Below are 21,838 nucleotides of genomic sequence, written 5' to 3' on the forward strand. Positions count from 1 at the left end.
TTATACTACCCTGGTCTCCACGGAGGCAGGATAGAATACAAATGCAATTAAGAATGCTAAAATATCTGAAAGCCACAAAACATTTGAAGTGATCATGAGAACCGGCAATTCCAACTATCAAAATGTGTGCAGCTCAGTCGATCCCTGGATTTGGCCTTCAAATTACTGGAATCTTTGTCACTCTCACATTTTCTGCCACTAAGTTCGTTAGTGAAATACATTTGGAGATCTCTTAACCACACCAAGTAAGCACCTTGGATAATAATAATAATAATAATAATAATAATAATAATAATAATAATAATAATAATAATAATAATAATAAGCACACTGGGAAATTTATTTTTTTTTCATTAACCACCTGCCATTCTGTTGTGTTTCTTTTTTCTTGTGATGCAGTTAATCCCAACTACACTGCAATAAATTGGGCTGATGACAGATTTATGAGTTTCGTACAACTTGGGTTACCAAGGTAAATAATAGTTGTATTTTACCCACTGGAATTGTATTCCTTCATCACTTAAAAGTGTTCTAGCACACAACATTTTTTAGAAAATCCAGAGAAGAGTCTTTAAAAAATATGTCCTTTTTACTTGCGGTGCAATTGACAAACAATTTCTGGACGTGTGTCTGCAGGTAACATGGCCTATAGCATGATCTAAATCAGGGGTCTTGTTATCTGGTGTGCTCCCTGGGGCATTTGGTGTGCCGCTGTGAGATACAGGAAGCTGGACTAGATGGGCCTATGGCCTGATCCAGTGGGGCTGTTCTTATGTTCTTATGTTAGGGGTGGGGTGGGCAAACTTTCAACTTTAGGGAAACTGGACCTTCAACAATTGTATAGAACAGCCATTTTCAACCTTCTTCATCTCATGGCACACTGACAAGGCACTAAAATTGTCAAGGAACACCATCAGTTTTTCGACAATTGACAAGGCACACCACACTGACCGCAACAGTTCGCATCCCCCAGTGGTCCTACTAACAAATGATCCTCCCTCAAACTCCCACAGCACACCTGCAGACCATCCATGGCACACCAATGTGCCATGGCACAGTGGTTGAAAATGGCTGGTATAGAAGAAAGAATTTCAGTTGGTGCAGCTTGTCATCTGTGAAATGACAAGCTGCACCTGCTGAAATTCTCTCTCCTACACAATTGTTAAAGGACCTGGGAAGATAGATTAGGCCCCGGAAGGAGTCAGGATTCAGCGTGCACCACCATCACCACCACTTCTGGTCCCCTGGGCCTGATCTGTCCTCCTCACTATCTATCTATCTATCTATCTATCTATCTATCTATCTATCTATCTATCTATCTATCTATCTATCTATCCTGCCTTTCTGTCCCTGTAAAGGGCACTCACTATCCTGTTACTGCCCCATTCTGCCCATCTCTTCCCTGTTCTGCCCACCCCTGCCCTATTCAACCCCTTCCCACCTCCCTTCAACCCCCTGTTTGTGGGTCCTCACCAGTGAGCCTGCTGAACACAAAGGCTGATTTACAACTCCGTTATAGCAGCCTCCACAGGCAAGAGGCTAATTACACTGGTAGGAGAGAGGGATAGGCCAATAAACCTTAGCAGTTGGTTCAGGAGAAAACAGCATTGAACTAGGAGCTACCCTATGGACATTGCCCCAGACACTGTTCATGGTGTTCCAGGATAATATGTGGAAAGGAAAAGAAGGGTAATTTGCATTTATTTGAAATTAATAAGGCTTCTGACCATGTTCCAATATGAAACCCACCCGTATCATAGTGCCTGAAAGAGTTCTAAAGCACAAGAACAAGACAGTAAATTGCGTAATTTTGTTCTCCCTGATTTATCCCAGTGAGCATTCAGTTTGTCACAAAATGCAACATGTTGTCTATTGTTGGAAAAATGTAAAAGTTGGCGACAGTGCTCTGAAAGCCTCATCTGGAACTGCCTGACTTTTATTGAAAATAAAGGGGCATTTCCCCATGCGGCAGCTTGTAATTTTCTCACTGAAAATTGCCATCCATTTTGGTGTGAAAAGTACCTTGATGTAATGAACTGAAACTTAAACAAGGAAAATGTACTATCAACAGAAGGCTATGTCAGGAAAGAACAAGCATAATATTAGGTGGCAGAATAGCTTCCCACTGGGAGCAGGCAGATCTTCATTAAAGGAATAATTTAGAAATTAGAAAAATGAAGAGGGGGCCCAGGAGGAACTTCTGATGGGGAAGAAAAGGCAGGGCAAAGAAAGATGCGCTCCCTCTCCACCCCCCACCCACCCACCCACCCACACACACACACACATGCACACAACATCCCTCTCACACAGTGACCAGGTTCAGACCATATCATCATCACCATTAAAAAATTTTCAACATAAAAGTTCACAAAGCAGTTTGCATTGCAAACTAAGACATTGTTTGAGCTGAAGCAAACCTCATGCTTGTACATGCCTCTTCTCCTTCTCTTTCACACAAAGGGAGATTTTTTAACAATCCACTTTTGGTTTTGAATAAACTGCAGTTTTCTGTTATGGCCAAACTTTGAAAACTGTGGCTTATTCTAATTGTGGCTTGGTGAAATGAGCCAGGGTTAAACCATGATTTCAAATACTTTGCTAGCGGGGGGGGGAGGGGGGAGGTTGTGGCTTAGTAGCAGAACACATGCTTTGCATATAAAAGTCCCATGTTCAAGACCTGCATCTGCAGGTATGGCTAGAAAATACTCCAGAGTCTGAAACCCTAGTTTGTAGACAAGTTGAACTAGGTGACCAATGGGCTGACTCAGTAGAGTTGTTGGTCACCAAATGTTGCCTCCCTTTCCTGATGGGATGGACCATTTGGTTGATCGGGCAGGACTCTTCTCAACCCAACTCTATGGATACCTTCTGCTAAATGGATACGCATCCCATCAGCTGAAGGCCTCCTCTGCTGGTCACAACAATGTGCGCAGAAAGGCTTTCAACTGCCACCAGAGTATCCAGGCACTGCTGAAGGAGGTGAGCTGGTGCAGGGATTGGGCTGTCAGCAGAGAGGGGGAGGATCAGGGCAGGGATTTGGGGCCACTGTGAGGTGTTTTGAGGGAGGGCATGGAGTAATTATCAGTGGCAACAGTGCCACTGACATCCTTTGCCCCCTCCATGGTCTCACCATTCCCTCCCCTTGGTCCACTCAGACTTGCGTCAGTCAAAGATCTGGCACAGATTCAAGCAGACCCATTTGGGACCATGGCACTGCATAGTAGGTAAGTAAGAATTTCATTTACGTACCTCTCTGTCACATCATGGTTCCTGGCCAGCCCCCAGGATGCAATGGAAGCTGCATGAGCGGTGTCGCACCTGACAAGCTGGCCAAGGATGGGATCAGGCCATTAGTCTCTACATTGAATTCCCAAGACAAGCAAATCATAACTAAGAACTCCCCCAAAACAGAGATCCACAGATGTTAATCAGATTCTGAATGAGCAGTAAGCCCAGTATGGTTGACCAAAGAAAGCAATTTGCAGGAGTCCCTTAAGGCTACAATCCTAGCTATACTTACCAGGAAGTAAGCCTCATTGACTATAATGGGACTTACCTCTGAGTAGACATGCATAGGATTGAGTACTGTACAGTACTCATTAGCCTGAGCTGCCTCAACCTGAGCTGCTTCAATCCCTTCCTGAACAGATCTCAGAAGACGTTGCCACTCCTTGATTCTTCAAGGCAGAACGAGACTAGAAGCAACAAGAAAAGAAATCAATTATTTGGTATAGTGCAAAATACATGAATTATAAAAAGGAAACCTACTAGCAGATCACATTTTTTTAATAATATGGCACCGTTTCCTTTGTCAAACCATGTTCCATTAGCGTCCTCTGCTTTGGGGATTGTTTATATTCAGCCTCTGTCTGCTGTAGGGAGCAGCACACGTGTCCCCAGTGTTCTGTCAGCTAATAATAAAGCATTAACTTGAATCTGTCTGCTGGGAGAGGCAGTCTCATATCTCACACGCATTAGTTTGCAGGGCGAAACATATTTACTTATCTACACGTACTGTGCCGTTTCGGTACTTAATATCTGTCATGGATGATGCTAGAGAAAGAAGCAGGCTGTGGGCATTTTTGTGTGGCTGATGCAAGCCTTCAGCCAGGCCAGGGATAAGGCTGGGATGAATTCTTGTTGTTCAATCAATTAAGACATAGAGAAGTCAGTGGGTGGTCTGGCATGGAGCTATCCCCTCTCCAAAACTCACAATAACCCATACAACAACCTGCTAGGCTTCTGACTGCCAGTCACTGCTTATTTAGATTAAAACCAGTAGCGTAGCTAGGCCAGGGCCAGGAGGTGCATTCCCCCCCCCCATGGTAGTTTTCCACCATCTCTGCCGGAGGAGGAATGACAGCACTTACCGTTGTTGCATGGCAAACACCACAAAATGGGCCCCAACGCCCACCCTTGGCCTCATATGGATCCAAATGGAGCCATTTCAGGGGCTGGGGCTGTGCGTGCATCATTGCATCACCCGGCCCCGGGTACCACTACTTCACTACTGAGTTAAACCAGATGTGCCTTTAAGTATGTAAAATGGTCCGGGTGTGGTAAGGTTTACTGATAAACTGCACATGGAGGGGAATGCAAAACATTTGGTCAGGGCTAGTCAGGGCACCCAAGACATATGTTTTGTATAAATGAACATCCTCTCCACAGCTTGTAGCAATGGAACAGATCGACACAACTACCTGGTTAGGAACAGTTACACTGGAACTTATTATTAGTGGGAGAAAGGTGACTGCACAGCAAGCATAGATAGAGAAGCATAAATTAGAGTTGCGATATCCCCCACTGAACTGTCAAGTCAAATGCTGTCACCAGCTAGCACATGAATTCCCTCAAAGATAAGTGGCAAGAATAAGGATTGCCATTGATACCCTAAAGGGAGTTCATGCCCACTGGAAAGTCTTTCCTTTGGTGTGAGCTAGAACAGCTACTGTCTGTGAAGAAACAACACAATCTGCCTTTAAGGACATAAATTGTCATGCACAACGTTTACACAAGCTGCAACCTTGTGTTCTGCTTAGGGCATTACACAGGCCTACTTATCTCTCCATAGCACACACACCTTACTGCTGGATTGTGGTCTTTTTCAACATGGAAATTGTCTCTAAGTGGAAATTAGGACACTTGAGCAGTCTCGGAACAATGCCTTTTAATGAAAATTTTTGTTTCATATCATTTGATCTTTTCATTTCATCGCTTCACATTAATGCTTTGCAAATAAGGCCTGTGTGTTATTAGGCCACTCTCTTCTCCTGAATTGCAATTTGCTGTTTAAAAACTTCCACTGCAGAATCATCTATGAAAAAATGGGGGACAGCTCAGCCATCTCAACCCATGGGCTGTGAGGCAGAGAAAATAACTATATTTGAGTCCTAACAACTTCAAAGTGCTTGTTGTGTTGGCCTGTCAACAATAATACTGTTGAGGGTCACGCCCTGTCAAGGCATGGTACCTGGGACAATGTACCCTCTTGCCCCCCTTAGCTATACCACTGACTGGCAGTAGCTCTCCAGAGTTCCAAGCAGGATATTTTTTCCCAGCTCTACCTGGAGATATCAGAGATTGAACCTGGGACCTTCTGCATGCAAAGCTCTATCTCGGAGCTGAAGCCTCTCCCTGGCTAACTTCTAGTTCCCAAGAGATGGACTCTTAGTCCATCTCTTTCACTGTAGCCTGCTCTCCTCTCTTTCCTCATTGTTTTATCCCTCACAGCTCTACCTAGGCACCCTTTAAGGTGCAGCTGAGTGAAAATGGCCATACCCTTCATATGTGGTGAACTGGGGGGAAGGACATTCTAGTTATTTTTAGGGGACTGAGATCAAACCACCTGTAGCGTGGTGTATCTTCCAGCAACTGCTGGCCAAGGACCATCATTTTTCCTCTTCAAGCAATGCTGCATTATCATTATATAAGGGGGAGGGGGGTGTTTGCATGCATGTACGTGAGTGTGCATTTATCTGCTGTTTTATTTCTTGCCATTTTATACTGTGACAAATGATGTTTTATCTGCAATATTTCTCTATGGCTGTTTCCTTGTTCTCATTTCTTCATGTGATTTTAGTGTATTTCACTACTTTGCTGTTTGCTGCATTGAGCCTTTTACATTAAAGGAGAAAGGCAGCATATACAAATTTATATGGAAACATTAAAAAAATAAAATATAGCATAATCCTGAAGGACATTCTGGAAGGAAAAAAAAAAATGGTGCCTCCCCCAACTGGAACTTGGGAGAATGTCAGGTTTTTCCCTCCTAAAATGTCCTCAGAACAATAAATATCACATCAGCTAGCTTCACTTGGAAGGGCATTCTGGGGGAAAATGAACATCTGGGGGCATGAAGCAGGTGGTGGCAGAAAAATGCAGAGGAGCAGTGAGAGAAGTAAGACTATTTTCCCCACATTTTGATCCCAACCTTCTCAAATGTAGGCAAATGTCCTGAAGAACATTTACCCTGAAGCGCCATCCGCTGAAGTTATAGTGTATCTCTTGCCTTCTTCCGCTGCTCGTTCCCTGGGAACTATTCTTCACCTAGCTGTCCTAGCTCTTCCCTGTGAGAATGTCATGTTGCTAAAGTCACTGGGACAAATGCCAGCCCTGGACCTACCCAAACCCATAGCTCCCACTGGTACTGGATACTGGGACTTCAGAGGATAGCTAGGGGTTACTATCTGATGGATGTGGGTTCTTGGTCCAGGGCCAGCCAAATAGATGATGTGGACAATGTAGCTCAAGTTAAGTGGTGGGTTGAAGGGACCAATAACCAAACTCAGGATGCCTTTAACCCCAAGTCTGCTGCTGCAATCTCTCTCCAGCCTGCTGTGGATGCAGCTGCTTTGATATACCTCCCAGTCTCTTTTAGAAAGCAGGAAGCAGATCAAGAGGCAACTATCCAGCCCTCTACCACCTTACTTCACTCCTTCCTTCCATGTTCCCTTTAAATAAAACAGTAAGTGCAGGAAGAGTTGCCATCCCAGCACGTTCTGCATTTCCTGTTTTATTTAAAGGGACTATGAAAGGAAGGACTAGGGTAAGGGGGTAGGCACAGGAGTTGCTACTGTCACCAACAGTGATCTGCTTCCCTATCACTTTCTTTGTGTAGTCCTAGCTGCTTTCTGTATAGTAGTGATTCTCACACATTTAGCACCAGGACCCAGTTTTTAGAATGAGAATCTGTCAGGACTCACTGGAAATGATGTCATAACCAGAAGTGATATCATCAAGCAAGAACATTTTTAACAATCCTAGGCTGCAATCCTACCCACACTTACCCAGGAGTAAGTCCCATTGACCATCATTGTTAAAAGAATATACATAGTAGCTTATTAAAAGTACAGGTCTGTAACATTTCCCCAAATGTAGTCACATACCATGTGACCATCAAGTCTCATATATTAAAAATAAAATATTGAAATGAATGGGAATTGAAATTGGCTTGTGACCCACCTAGTGGGTCCAGACCCACAGTTTGAGAAACATTGCTGTATAGGTTTTTGAGGGTGGTTCCACCCCCCCCTACCACCTCAGCCCCCCTCCCACTTGGGGGAAAGGGGATAGGGAGCGAATGAGGCAGAGGCAAATCTTTTGCATGTCAGGCGCAACCTGCCTTGGTCAGTGCCTTACCTGGTTGCACCCTGATGTCACCTCTGCTCATCTCCAAACCTTGCATTTTGCTCCTTTGCTTTGCTTGTAGGAGAGCCATGCTTGGAATGAGTTTGGCAGACTCTGCAGCAGCAAATCAACCTTGAGTCCAACCTTGAGACTGGCAACCTTGAGGCTGGCAAACCAACCTTAAGACTGGCAACCTTGAGTCCAGCCTCTGCTATAAGTTGAGTAAGATATGGTGGCATACATGTTTAAGTAACTGTTAAATAGTTGATGAGAACACAGAACAAGTGGCTAAGCCACCTGAGCATCTTCATGTCTAGCACACAAGGACCACTCAAGGTATCGCACGTTTTCAAATCTGGAAGCTCTTACTGAAATTACTCTTTTTTCCCAGTGCATCAAACCCCATTAGACAGACTAGTGTTAAACAATAAAGTGGGAAAATGTATTTGTTTTGCTTTCCTCAGGGATACAGTACCTTATGTTTGGGCACAATGCTGCTGGACCCAATTGAAAATAATAACCACTAAATCAGCTGCTTCCTTTCCAAAATGTGTGAGTGATGTGTCCATCTTGCTTCACAAAAAAGTCCATGTATGGCACAATTCTCCAAAGAGCTCTGCTCCCATTTACCCAGCATCCGTGCGCTCTGATAATCTAGCCCTAGCAGAGATTTCAGCAACTGAATGCTTCTGAAAATCTGCTTTTTGTTTTTGTAGACATCAGAAGCATTGAGCCACACTTATTTATGGTGCTGAGCTTCTGAAAAATCATAACGAGCTGTGTTGAAAATTCAGCCTGGCAACATTAACTTGTTCTTCAGATGCATGGCCTAAGAACATACAAAGAGCTCTGCTGAATCAAGCCAAAGGTCCATCTAGTTCAGTATTAGCCTTAGGCCCAAATTCTAACTAACTTTCCAGCTCTGCTATAGCTGTGCCAGTGAGGCATGTGCTACATCCTGCAGTTGGGGGGCAGTCACAGAGGCCTTCTCAAGGTAAGGGAGTGTTTGTTCTCTTACCTCAGAGCTGCACTGCCTTTACCTCAGTGCTGAATTGGTTAATATTGCGCCCTTAGTGACCCACTGGCAGGCTCTGGCAAGTCCACAAGGAGGAGAGAAAGGCATACTTCTCTCTCACCATTGCTCCCCTGCAATGGTATTCAGCCACATACTGTCACTGAACCCAGAGGCACTGCAGAGCCATCATGCCTAATAGCCATTGACCTCCATGAATGTGTCTACTCCCTTCTAGTGGACATCACCACATGTAGTGGTAACAAATTCCGTAAATTAATTAGGTACTGGGTGTAAATTATGTACTTCCATTTATCTGTCCTAAATCTCCCACCAGTTAGTTTCATTGAATGACCCCAGACCTAGTGTTACAAGAGAGGGCAAAAAACTCTCTCTCCACTTCCTCTACACTGTGAATAATTGTATAAGCCTGAATTGGCTTGTAATCAGCACACCTGATGAACTGCTCACAGGACCCTGAAGGATATGAATTGCCATAGCAATGTAACTGCATAGAGTAGTGGAAAAATGTACCATATGCAGTGCACATCCATTCAGTACCACTACCCTGCATCGGGCTACAGAGGCAAAGTTCATACACTGGAAAGCTCAAAAGGAGATTTTGAGACCACATTATCACCATCCATTTACCATGGTTGGAGGTCTGGTCTAGAGAGTACGGGCTTTGTTAAGCCTGAAGATAACATCTGAAGGTCACCAGTTCGAGATCATCGGAAGTTTCCGTGAACAATGAGACATTGAGCAGTGACTGAAAAGCTGAGCTGAGACATTACCGCTGCTCTTCGGTGTGAGAGAAGAAGTCCTCTCTCCTGCCCTTCAGTGTGAGAGAAGAAGTGTGTCAGTCATCGTGGGAGGCAACCAGGGTCAGAAATGATAACAAACTGAAAGATCCATCTGGAATGTTGTTTGTTCTTGAAAGATTAGACCTTCTTTGTTATTGGAAAAAAAACACCCTTTGGGGGTTTAGAAAAAGCCTGCCTATGTAAACCACCTTGAGTGAAAGTCAAAGAAGTAAAGGGTGGTATATAAATACTGTTTATCACCATCATTCCACCTCCTCTGACCATTCATCTCAATTTGTGACTATCTCTGAAGGACAAAAGAATAGAAAAGCCAACAATCAAGCTTTTGAAAACTTGCTCAAAGATCAAGCTCACAAAAGTTTCTTGACCTTAAGTAACCCATTTTTCCACTTAGATTGGTGGGTGGATTTTATGAATTCTTTAGTAGCACCAGAGCAAAATATCACTGCATCTTGAATCCCTAGGTCTAGTCTTTACCTTGTTCTCTTCCTTTCCACTGGTTACATTAGTGTAATTCACTGATCTCAACATATCTCCTTGGGATTTACTCCAGTGTAATCTGAATAAGGCCATCCCATCTGCATCACACATCTTGTGATTCCTTCCTAGCACAGTAAATGTAACTTGGAGACTTGCTTCCATTCCCTTAGGCCGTAAAAGAGAAAGAGAAGGAATGTCCTATTTTAGTTGTTAAGTGCACAAAAAGGCTACCCTGAAGGTTTTACAGTGCTACCACCTCACATAAAATTGATCTTGAAATGGGTTCTTCCCTGTGCACTTGCCCCCTTCTCCACCCAGAATATTGAAGCCAAATCATGTAAGGAAGGTCATCCAAACTGCCCCTTGTGCATTCTGGTGCCAGAACACCAGCACACCAGATGTGGGGGGGGATGTGCACATTCATGCTCCTTCCCCAGGCAATTCTTACAGTCGGTCCAGAACATTGCCCAAACTGACCCTTTAGTGTTGTTCAGATGTTAATCTAAACACATATACAGTGGAGAGGGGGGTTGTGCCCACATGTGAATTCTGTGCCTCCCCTGCACATGCATTTAGCAGAAGTTCTAGAAGGGCCATCTTGAGTACAAACAGTGATCCTGCTGTTTTGGTCTTCTCAACCACAAGCCCCTTCCATCAAAAATACATGAATAGTGGACCAGGGGACATAAACAAGTGTGATCCCACATGTCTTCAGATGAATGTTTGCACAGGACTTTTGGGTCTGACAATTAGGATCCATGTCCTACCATCTGCACAATCAAGTGGAAAATTATTATCATTTATTAATTTCAACAATAAAAGTTTTATTTTAACAATAAAAGTTTGTCAAGTGGTTGACATAGCAAAAAGAAAAAGAAGATGGTTCCCGTCCCAAAGGAAACAGAGGCTAACAGTGCCCATCGTGGCAATTAGGTATTAATTGCAAATGGCAGGCATAAAAAATCCAGAGTTTTATCAATTTAGTATGCAATCCCATACACACTTTCCTAGGAGAAAGCCCTATTGAGCACAACAAGATCTATTCTGAGCAGGCATTCATAGGAAGGTGCTACAAGATAGATAAATGGAAAAATATTTCCTGTTTACTGCAAACATCATTGCAGTGGCTTACAGCTTTGACAAATTCATTCATTAAGCTTATGAATATACTTAAGAAATGCTTGTGGGGGGTAATATAATGGATTTCTCTCTGTTTTGTGATCTGAACAGTTGTTTCATAGGAATTGTTCCATAGTGAAAAGAAGCAGCTTTTCATGCCTTTTATCATCTGACCTTCTCAGAGCTCTCAACAAAGTAAAATGAAGATCAAGGTCTATCTGGTTTGGAGATTTTAACACAAAATTACCCATTGTTTTTGAAAGACACATAGTAATAGATTCAAGCACATTTCATCACAATAACCATTTTAGGCTTCTTTTAAAGACAGAAAAGAGAATGTCAACAATGGAGCCTTAGGCACTGCTTGATGTATGCATTGGATTCTATGCTATTCTTCTGCAATTCAATGACAGTCCTAAGAAAGACTAAGCGAAGGTAGCACATAGTAGGAGTACACCCAGCTTAACAGACTGAGACTGGATGAGACATAACCCATGGCATCACTAGGGAGCACAGGGGGTGCGGGCAGGGGGAGGTGACACCCCCTGGCCAAAAAATTTTAAATCTTGTACTTTTGAGTAATACCATCATGTTATACAGTGGTGCCTCGCAAGACGAATGCCTCGCACACCGAAAAACTCGCAAGACGAAAGCGTTTTTGCGATTTTTTCTGGTGACTCGCAAGACAAATTTTTCTATGCCGTGCTTCGCAAGACGAATTTTTCTATGGCCGTGCTTCACAAGATGAATTTTTAAAATTAAAAAGTTGAAGTTTTGTGCTTGAAATTTTTGAAATCCTCTGTACAGTATGTATGCCTTTAAAGAGCACTTAATAAACACTTTGTAAACCAAATTTGACTTTGTTCTGACTTTTTTTGCCCATAACCAGTTTTTGCAATTAACGCATTAATTAAATTTCAGTGCATTCCTATGGGAAACCGCGCTTCGCAAGACGAAATTTTCGCAATACGAAACGACTTGCGGAACGAATTAATTTCGTCTTGCGAAGCACCACTGTATATCTTTTGATGTGTAATTTCATTCTGAATGCAATGAAACAAACCCTGTTGAAATATCTCTTTACTATCAAAAGTTATAGGCAAAAAACCAGGGGGCAGGTCAATGGTGCATCACCACACCAACTCATTGCCCTGCCCACCACATGGGAGGAGGTCTATCATGGGGGTGAGGTGCTGGCCTCCTGCACTTGGTGACACAAGCCCTGGTGTCACCTCTGGAAATAACTGTTGTTTACGTTACTTACTAGCTTTTTAAAGGGCCTGACAACACAATAAGTAGCCATGAGATTTCTTGATAGTCAAGTGAGAAGAAATGTAGATATTTCCATGTTGAAGGACAATGAAGCTGACCTAATTTTGTTCTTTCTTTCGTACTTTCACGTTCAATGTGGGCAGCAACGTTCAGAAACACTAACCCTATGGAAAGCATCTCCACCTTGCCCACAAAATCCTTTCCTGAACAAAAACGTCTTGCATTTTCTGACCTGAGATTTTATTAGAACTTTGGAGGAAGAGTTGCAGAGCCAACAGCAGCTACTAAGAATGCCTCTGTGTGTCCCCGTGCCAGGCTGAGCAAATATGCAGAATGCAGATTAACAGGAAGGCAGCATAAACATTGAAACATTAGTTAGTTACAGCCAGGGCTTTTTTTGTAATGGAACGCGGGGGGGACGGAGTTCCGACACCTTTTTGCAGGGGCCCCTCCCCTTCGGAGGCATGCCAAGTACCTTCCCAAAGACACAGAGTATTCTGATACCTGAATTAAACCATATTTAATCGCTTGTTTGCAAACATAGCTGTTTCTATGTGCACCTAAGGACTCCTCTTGTGTAAGAAGTACTTTTTTGTTCTTACTCCAACAGTTGCTTAGAGTAATTTTACTACATGGAACTCATGTAAGCCATTTTTTGGAATCCATTCACTGCTTCCTCTCCTCGAAGTAGTGCCACACTACATACTACACGCTACAAGTGCACCTGTACAGTATTTTTCCTCCTGTGTAGAAAAAGTAGCTAGGGGGAAGGGGATGTGGAGATTGATAGCCCAATCCTATGCATGTCTACTCAGAAGTAAGTTCATCTTTAGGGGGGAAGCACATAAAAATATTTTATTTCTCTAATAAAAAATGGCTTATAAATAAATAAATAAATAAATAAAACATTAACAAGTTGTGAGTTCCTGCACCTTTTTTTCATAAAAAAAGCACTGGTTACAGCCCAATCTTATTGGGTCCCGCCATCAGTAGGATGCACATTCTGCTGGTGGCAATTGCTGAAAAATGACCATAAAGCACACTCCAGTGGGAAGGCTGGAGTTTTTGCATGCACGCTGGGGATCACTTGCCACCTGCTGGAGCAGGTAAGCCAGATGGAGTGAGTGGGGGAGGGAAGAGAGGAGGTGAAACTGGGCAGGGAGGGCAAGGAATGGGGGAGCAGGAAAGCTGCAAGAGATTGTTGATTCACCAGCAATGGCGCACACTGGATCCTATCCCCTCCATGGGCAGCCTTCTCACCCCTTACTATTCTTGGACTTGCACTAGCAAAATAGCTGGCACAGGTCCAAGGTGATCCATCGTGGAGCGGGAAACTTACAAAGGTATGAGGGGATTTTAATCCCCTTTCCCCTCCGAAGCCTGCCAATTCCCCCCCCCCCACACACACACACACTGGATACAGCATTCTACAGCGTAGCTGCACCAGGGTGGGAAGGAAAGGATGGGACTGTTGGTTAAGCAATAGGGATAACATCTATTATGTATATTGAGAACCATGGTGTGCACATTGACACATCATAGAACCAGGGTCAACCTGGCACATCTGCTACATACCATGTAATAAGTCCAGCTGTGAAACTCACAATCCTGCCCCAATCTTGCCCATGCAGACCACAAAAATGGCTCCTGATTTTCACCCATTGGGTATTGTTTGTTCAGTATATTAGCCCATTTGGTATGATCAAGGTTTACACCCTCAGACAGTTCTTTACCTCTTGGCTCTTCTGTCACCTTCCTAATGAGAGAAAATCAGATAACATCCTTTAAAAAGGATATGCTTATATCCTTTTAAAAAGGATAAAAATATGCTCTTCTCAAGGTACATTAACTTATCTTATGGGGTGATCACTGTTGCCCATTGATCCTGGATGGAAACAACCAAACCCAACACATAACAATCGCAGAAATCCTTTTGCATATTTATCTTGCTCGTTCTCCCACTCTCAAAGAAAAGTCTTTTGGATAAGTACTGTATAGCAATACTGTGTTTAGATATGCCTTATTCTACACAGAAATTGAATCCTGGCTAAACAAAAGGACAAAATCCTGTTCTCGAAAGGACAACACAGTGTCAGCAAATAATTCTGGGTTTAGTTTCTGAGGAACATAGAATTTTGGGAACTGGCTTACAAGGCCCAGTTCCACAGATCCTCACAATGTTCCACTAATGTGACCAAGATGAAAATGACGGTGGGTAATAAGAAAAAAATATGAGGTCAGAAAACAGACAGGAAAACATTTTGTCTTGACTCAGTAGTTGCGTCTTCGATAACAATAATGAGTAATCACAGCTATCAAACCAGCCAAGGGTGCTTTTCTCTGACCTCTTATACTTAGTGAGGCACAGCTTTTCATAGAACTATGTTAAAAAGCTTTTTAATAGCATGCTGAAGTATCCTTACTGCAAGTCTGTAAATGGTTTGGGCTTGGCTCCCTTTACGGCTGGTGTGAGAAGGCCAACTTTTGGCATCATGACGCTTTTTGTTGACAGAATGCAAAAAATATTTCTGCGATAATGTGCCACTCAAGAAGCACCACAATCCTGTGACAAGAACATGGGGGAGGGGGGGCTAATTATCTTGGAAAGTAGATCCAGATAGAGCAAAAAAAGAGGAGTGGAAAATGAATGCACAAAGAAGAAATGCGCTATTGAACATGACAGCAATCCGGTGTATAAGGAGCCATGTGTAATGGTCCGGTCCCAGGGTCCATACATGGTTTGGCTTCAAGAACAGACTTCGATTGATCAATAAGAATATATTTCACTCTCAAGTGAATTGTAATATAATCTGCATTGCAATGAAAAATTCAATCAGTCACTCAATAAGACCATATTCCGGTGAACAAATATTATAAAGTCATTTTTTTTAATTCCTGTGTGGTTCTGCTACAATACCAAACTGGGAACTAGTTTATCATGAACATTTGTCAGTGCTCCAGATGCAACTCATCATATCCTTTGAGGAATACAGAGAGCTTCAGTTTCACATTCACCACGTGCCAGAGCATTCAGAAGATTGCTTTGCCACCAAGAGTCAGTTTGTGGTATTTGCAGTACATTACAAAAGGCATGAAAATATCCTACATGATGCTCAGAAGTGCAAACAAGTTTAAGGTTTTAACTGTGTGATGGTCACTTTCAGGAAGAATCCAAAATATCAATCAACTCTTGGGGACTTAAAATATTTAAATCTAGATAGCTTCTTGCTGCTGATGCTGGGATTCTCTCTCTCTCTCTCAGGAACAAACCATTATGACAGGATGAGGGAGGGCAGATCAACTCCAAGAAGGGTGGCCTGTGGTGGCCTGCTGAATCCAAACGCCCTTCCTGGACTTGATCCTGCAGCCTGGGTCTATGGGGTCTATGGGGACCTGAGTCAGCAATTTTGCTGGCGTGGGTTTGAGCAGACTTCTCCCCAGTAGCATAACTAGAGGAGGAGGCAAAACAGTAAGTACTGTACTGCACAGCAGCGGGCCTGCCATAGACGAGATGAGACAAAAGCCCCATGCGCCAGCTGCTAGGACCCCGCAGAAGCCTCTCTGAGACTCCCAACAGGGGTGGAAACTGTGCTTCCAGTTTTCCGGAAACACAGTTTAAAGCATTGAGGAACCTCACAGAGGTTTTCCCGACGAACCTGGAGATTGTGTGAGGCTCAGATGACTGGGGAGGGCAGCTTTTTGAGCAGGGGGGAGTGGCGACAGCCAGGGGGGGCGCCATTGCAGACCTTTGCCCCAGACATGGGGCTGTGGTGGTCCACTGCTGATACTGCAGGCACTGCAACATGTCATGTAAGCAGCCCTCCCACTCACCATTCTGGGCAGCAATGCAAAGGCGCCCACCAAACCATCTGCACATTGCTATCTCTGCTCAGAATGTCTCCATCGGTGAGTGGGAGGGGCCACTTACACTGTGCATTATGGCACTTGCAGTACTTACATTTCCCCCCCCTCTAACTATGCCACTGCTCTTCCCTGCATTGAGGCTTATCCCCACAAATACTCCCTTACCCAGAGGCAACTTCTGGAACTGCCACCCCCAGAATGGAGTATGAGCCATTTTGGCCGGGGGTGAGTGGGAAGCATAGGACTGGGCTGTAAAAAGATTTACTTCTGAGTAGACATGCACAGGATTGTGCTCCAAGTATAGTAGGTTCTTTCACTTTGGCAATACCTATAAAGTCACATTTCTAAGAGCTACTTTGACAGTTTCTATTTATGCTCATAAGAGCAAAATGTCTTATATAATTTTAATGAAAACCCTTATGATCAAATGACAAGGAATCATCTTACCCACTGAACAATACATACTGTAACTGCTTACACATCAAACCTTCAATTTATCAACTTTCCCGCCTCTTCCTTGGGGCTGGTGTGGGCTGTGATCCATTCAATTCAATTTCCACCTATAAATATATGTCACTGCGGTTAATAATGAAACAATTTTGACGTAACTGCTGCCTTTGACAATCCTGAGAGTATTTACTTACTACAACATTGCCAGATGTTTCTGCTACATTTTAATGCCTCAGGCCCGGAAGCTATATAGTCTGATGTTGCTCTACAAAGGATTTCACTCAAGAGCATATGTAGTGATGGAAGGAAGTCAACATAAAAAACTTGAATGAGCAAGTGGAGGAGATGTTCATCAAATTTGCAGATGACACCACACTGGGAGAAATAGCTAATATCCTAGAGAGGAATAGGATCCAAGACAATTTTGACAGGATAAAAAAAGACTAGGCAAATGCAAACAAAATGAACTTTGATGGGAATAAGTATTTGCGTAGGAAAAATTAAAGCACACCCATAAGATTGGGGATACTTAACTAAGCAGTAGTACATCTGAAAAAGATCTGGGCATTTTTGTAGATGACAAGCTAAACATGAGCCAGCAGCATGATGCGGCAGCCAAGCAGGTGAATGCGATTCTGTGCTCCATCAACAGCAGTATAGCACCAAGACTGCAAGAAGTAACTGTACCACTGTATTCTGCTTTAGTTAGATCCCACCTGGAATATACTATCTAGTTCTGGCTGCTGCAGTTTAAGAGGGATATATTGACTAGAATAATGAGGAGCTAGACAGCATGCCCTGAGAACAGGTTGAAGGAGTTTAACATATTTAGAGCCTAATCCTGAGCTCTGCACACTGGCCCTACACCAGTGCCGAGTGTCACAAACATGCTGCAAGGCATACTGGCGACACTCAGTGCCGGGTCAGCATTGGCATCTGCTCAGCACCAGTCCATGCTGAGCCAGCGCCAGCACTGCTGCACACCTCCCTGAGCAAAGGACAAGCTCCGGGTGGCAGAGAGATTAGTCAGGGGGAGGGGAAGGGAGGGGGAAGGTAGGGAGGGGGAGGAATCAGAGAGGGAGGGGGTGGGACCAGCAGAGTGGGGACCTTCCGGCCCAACATGGGGCCTCTGAACTCTGCGCCTGCGAAATAACTAGCACAGGCTTGAGTAGCCCCATTGCAGGGCTTGGGCCTTTCCCAGGGCAGAGGGATGAATGTCCCCTTCCCCCAAGAACACGCCAGTGGTTACCCAAAGCCCATAGGATGCAGTGATCGCCATTTTGGCACTACTGCTCCTCTGGGTGCCAGACAACTCAGGATTAGGCTGTCAGTTTGGAGAAGAAATGGTTAAAAGGCAACACAATGACTATCTATAAATATGTGAGGGGCTGTCACATGGAAGATGGGGCAGATTTGTTCTCAGTTGCTCTGGATGGTAGGACCAGAACAAATGATTTAAAATTACAATTAAATTAGGAAGGTTTTGATTAAACATTAGGAAGAACTTACTGATGGTACAAACTGTTTGGCAGTGTCTGCCCCAGAAGGTGGAAGACTTCTCACTGTTGGAAGTCTTTAACCAGAGGCTGGACAGTTATATTTGTGGATTGCCATCTTTAGCAAGGAGTTACCCTGCACATGCCCGATCTTGTCAGATCTCGGAAGCTAAGCAGGGTCAGGCCTGGTTAGTACTTGGATGGGAGACTACCTGGGAATACCGGGTGCTGTAGGCTTATACCATAGTCTTTCGAGACTGAAGGTTGCCAACCAATGGTTTCTATGGCACTGTTTCTCAAACTGTGGGTCGCGGCCCCATCTTTGGTGGGTCATGGTAGGCTGGCAGCTGCCATCTTGGAAGATGGCAAATGAGGTGAGCAGCACCATCTTGGAAGCTGGCAAACCTGGGCTCCACCATTTTGAAAGGTTCCCGTCAGCCTAGAGAAGTTTTAGGACTGCTGCTGGGGTGAGTGAATTAAGCAAGTTGGGGATCTGCAGGAGCATGTTAAATGGGGTAGGAGAATTGGGGAGCAGTGGATTAAGCATGTTGATTATCTGCAGGGGTTTGTGAAATGGGCTGAAAGAATTGCAGTGATGGCAATGGTGGTGGTTGTCCTGGCAGCTGCCGTTTTTTAAAACACACAGACACATACAGAATGCCTCTTGGGACAATGAGGATATTGCACTGTTCTCAGAGAGCATTTTGAGGAAAATTTCTTCCACTTTTCCCCCAGTTCTTCTCTTCTCCCTCTCCCTCTCCCTTCCAACTACTGCCAAATCCCCAGTTTTCCAACCCCAAGTCCCCCGGATAATCCTCTGATTTCCTACCCTGCTCTCTCCTCATTGCTTGCACCATTACACACCTCCTTTCCCTTGAAAAGTGCAGAAGAAAAGCAATACTTCTACCTAGAAACCACTTGAAATTGTTTAGAGCTGGAGGTGCATCTGTTTAGAGGTGTTTAGAGGGAATGTGCATCTGTTGATCTCATGCATCCCTTTTGCAACCTTGCTGGTGTAAGCACAAGACATGGTTTTGTAAGCCTGACTTGGGATTGGTGCAGTAGGTAGTCCTTGCTTGCCAGTGTTAAGCTATTTGCATTTGCTTTCATTTTTCTAGGTTTCCAGCTCATGAAAGTGTGGCTTACTTTGGCTCTGATAAGCTGAGATGCTGACATTCTTCCAAGCTGAGCTTTGCATAATATTTGCTCTGGCAACCCTGTAGTCCAGGATATTTTGTCACGTCAAGCTTGTAAATAGGCTTTTTCTCCTTACACTTTGCTATTGGCTGAGAAATAACCCAGTAAAAGCTAATAGAATGCCACGAGATACTCGCCCTTTAATACAGTTAACACCTGTGCTTCCACCACATGGTGTTGACTGTATTAGTGGGAGATGTCACTTCATGCTTGATGACATCACTTCCAGCTCTGGCATCATAATGAGGGTACTTCGTGTTTGATGATGTCACTTCCAGCCACAACATCACTTCCAAGTTGATGACATCACTTCCGGTGGGCCCCAGACTCATTCTCAAAAGTGGGTCCTGTGCTAAAAAGTTTGAGGACTACTGCTTTATGGTCTTGCAGGTCCCTTCCAACTCTATGATTCAACGTACAATAATTACATGATTCTAGTCGTGATTCATGATTCTAAGCATGAGCCAAGGCAGTTAAAACCTCTTTTTACATCAGACTTATTTAGTACCATTTGATGTTACCTCATCTCACACAATTCTCAGTAAAAGGTGTCCTTTCAATGTCAAACCTTCTACGTGCACAAATTCAGGATAATGTACTAAAAACACAGAGGTAAAACTATGGCTAAGGCCAGCTCATGCACTGAAGTCATCAAGACTGGCTGCAGATTGGTGGAGGCACCCACTTGGGTCCACCCACTCACCTCCACTGCTCCCCTTCACCATCCCGCTCCCTGAATTCAAAAAGGAAGCAAGGAATAGAATGTAGAGAACAGAAGAGCAGTGAGCTAAAATATCAGACATTCTAGCCCACCACTCTTCTGTCCTTCACACTTCCTCTTCCACTCCAGTTACCTCTGCTCCATTTTGACTCCAGGAAGCGGAAGGAGACAAGAGGCAGCAGATTGGCAGCTGGAGTATCACTGGGAAAGGGCAGATGGCATTTGGTGTACTATTTTAGTTGTAGTGTGGTCTTGGTCTAGCCCTGGGCATGACATCTGAATACAACCTCTATGTTTCCTGACAATGCACATTCAGTACAAGTAAGCAATTCCTAAAAAATGAGCACTTTTATAAATATGGGGCTAATTGTATATTATGAGTTGGTATATACCATCAGTCTTATTAAATCTGCTTCTCGTCCTTGAACTTCTGAAGAATGCCCAAAGGCAACACTGTCTGGAGGCAGAGAAAATCAATGTAAGTAGTTGACAATTTAATTTGCCCTGACTTCATTAGAACAATAGAGAGAAAGCAGAAGAGTGGCATTCATTTGATTTCGGGTTCCAGCATGAACAAGGAAAAGTGAGACTGGCACTGAGCTGGTTGTGTGATCTGCAAGGAGACAAATAAATACCACATCATTAGTTAAAATGTAAATACAGGAAATTAAGCCATCTAATGACAGTTAGGGATATGAAAAAAGCGATGTGTTAATTGAAGCAAGTAGAAGAAAAGTAATTAAGGCATCATAAGGCATCATAAACAGGAAATATGAGCAGGAGGGAGAATAATTCATAAAGCTAATCTGTAGTTTCATTACATTCTTTATAAGTATTTATGTTTAGTGCCTAGCAAGTTTCTGAAGTATATTTGTATATCTGCATATGGAAATTGGTGCTTTTCGTGTGTCTTTCTTTCATATATGTGGACCCATCTTCTTTACTCATGAACAAAAAACACGAAAACAACAGAACAGTAATGATGACTAAAAGAAAATGAAAAAGGAGATGTAGAAATACATCTACAATGTGCCTGAAATATAGATTACAAAACTTATCAATAAGCAATCTACAGAAAAGTTATTAACAAGCAACTTATGCACAAATCTCTTTTAAAAAGGCTTCCAAGTATTAAAATGTTCATAGATAATTGTCTTCTATAAGCCATGCTTTCAAATGTTGATTAAAAAGTTCTCACTCCATTATATACTATATTATATAGGCCGCAATCCTATAACACTTTCCTGGAAGTAAGCCCCACTGAACACAATGGGACTTACTTCTGAGCAGACATGCATAGGCTTGCACTGATAGGATAGGATAGTATCATTATACTACATTGTATATTGCTGAGATATTCAGAATGGTACTTTTTATTTTGTTTTATTTAATTCTTCAACTAACTAAAAAACTTTTAAAAAATGATCTTGCCCTCTGGAACGGACCTTGTTGGAAAACAGAGCACTGTTTGAGGTGTTATGTGGAACCACTGTTTCAATTTCACTTCCAACTGATGGTAGAAAAAAAATAATGGCCCAAGAGTGCTAAAATGCGACCCTTGTTTGAAGTTGTTTTCAAGTTGCTTTTTATCTCTCCTGGGATATGGAACACACGGCTTTAAAACAGCTTCTGATGTTGACTGTCTCTTCCACAGTGGCATATAATTACCAGGAAGTAAACTTTTCCTGAGAACCTGATCTAAGAAATTTACAGTTGTACCCATCACCATGTCATGTTGCATAACTCACTATCAGGGCAACATGGCATGGTATGTGAA

The 21,838-nt window shown here is 43.3% G+C and overlaps 2 pseudogenes; both read left to right on the forward strand.

Moving 5' to 3' along the window:
• Nucleotides 1-2,811: 2,811 nt before the first annotated feature.
• Nucleotides 2,812-21,838, forward strand: part of LOC136652204 (zinc finger protein ZFP2-like) — a 31,421-nt pseudogene continuing 12,394 nt past the window's right edge.
• LOC136655164 (5S ribosomal RNA) lies at nt 18,260-18,380 on the forward strand (annotated as a pseudogene).

Source organism: Tiliqua scincoides, chromosome 5 (assembly GCF_035046505.1).
Source record: "Tiliqua scincoides isolate rTilSci1 chromosome 5, rTilSci1.hap2, whole genome shotgun sequence".
NCBI lineage: Eukaryota > Metazoa > Chordata > Lepidosauria > Squamata > Scincidae > Tiliqua > Tiliqua scincoides.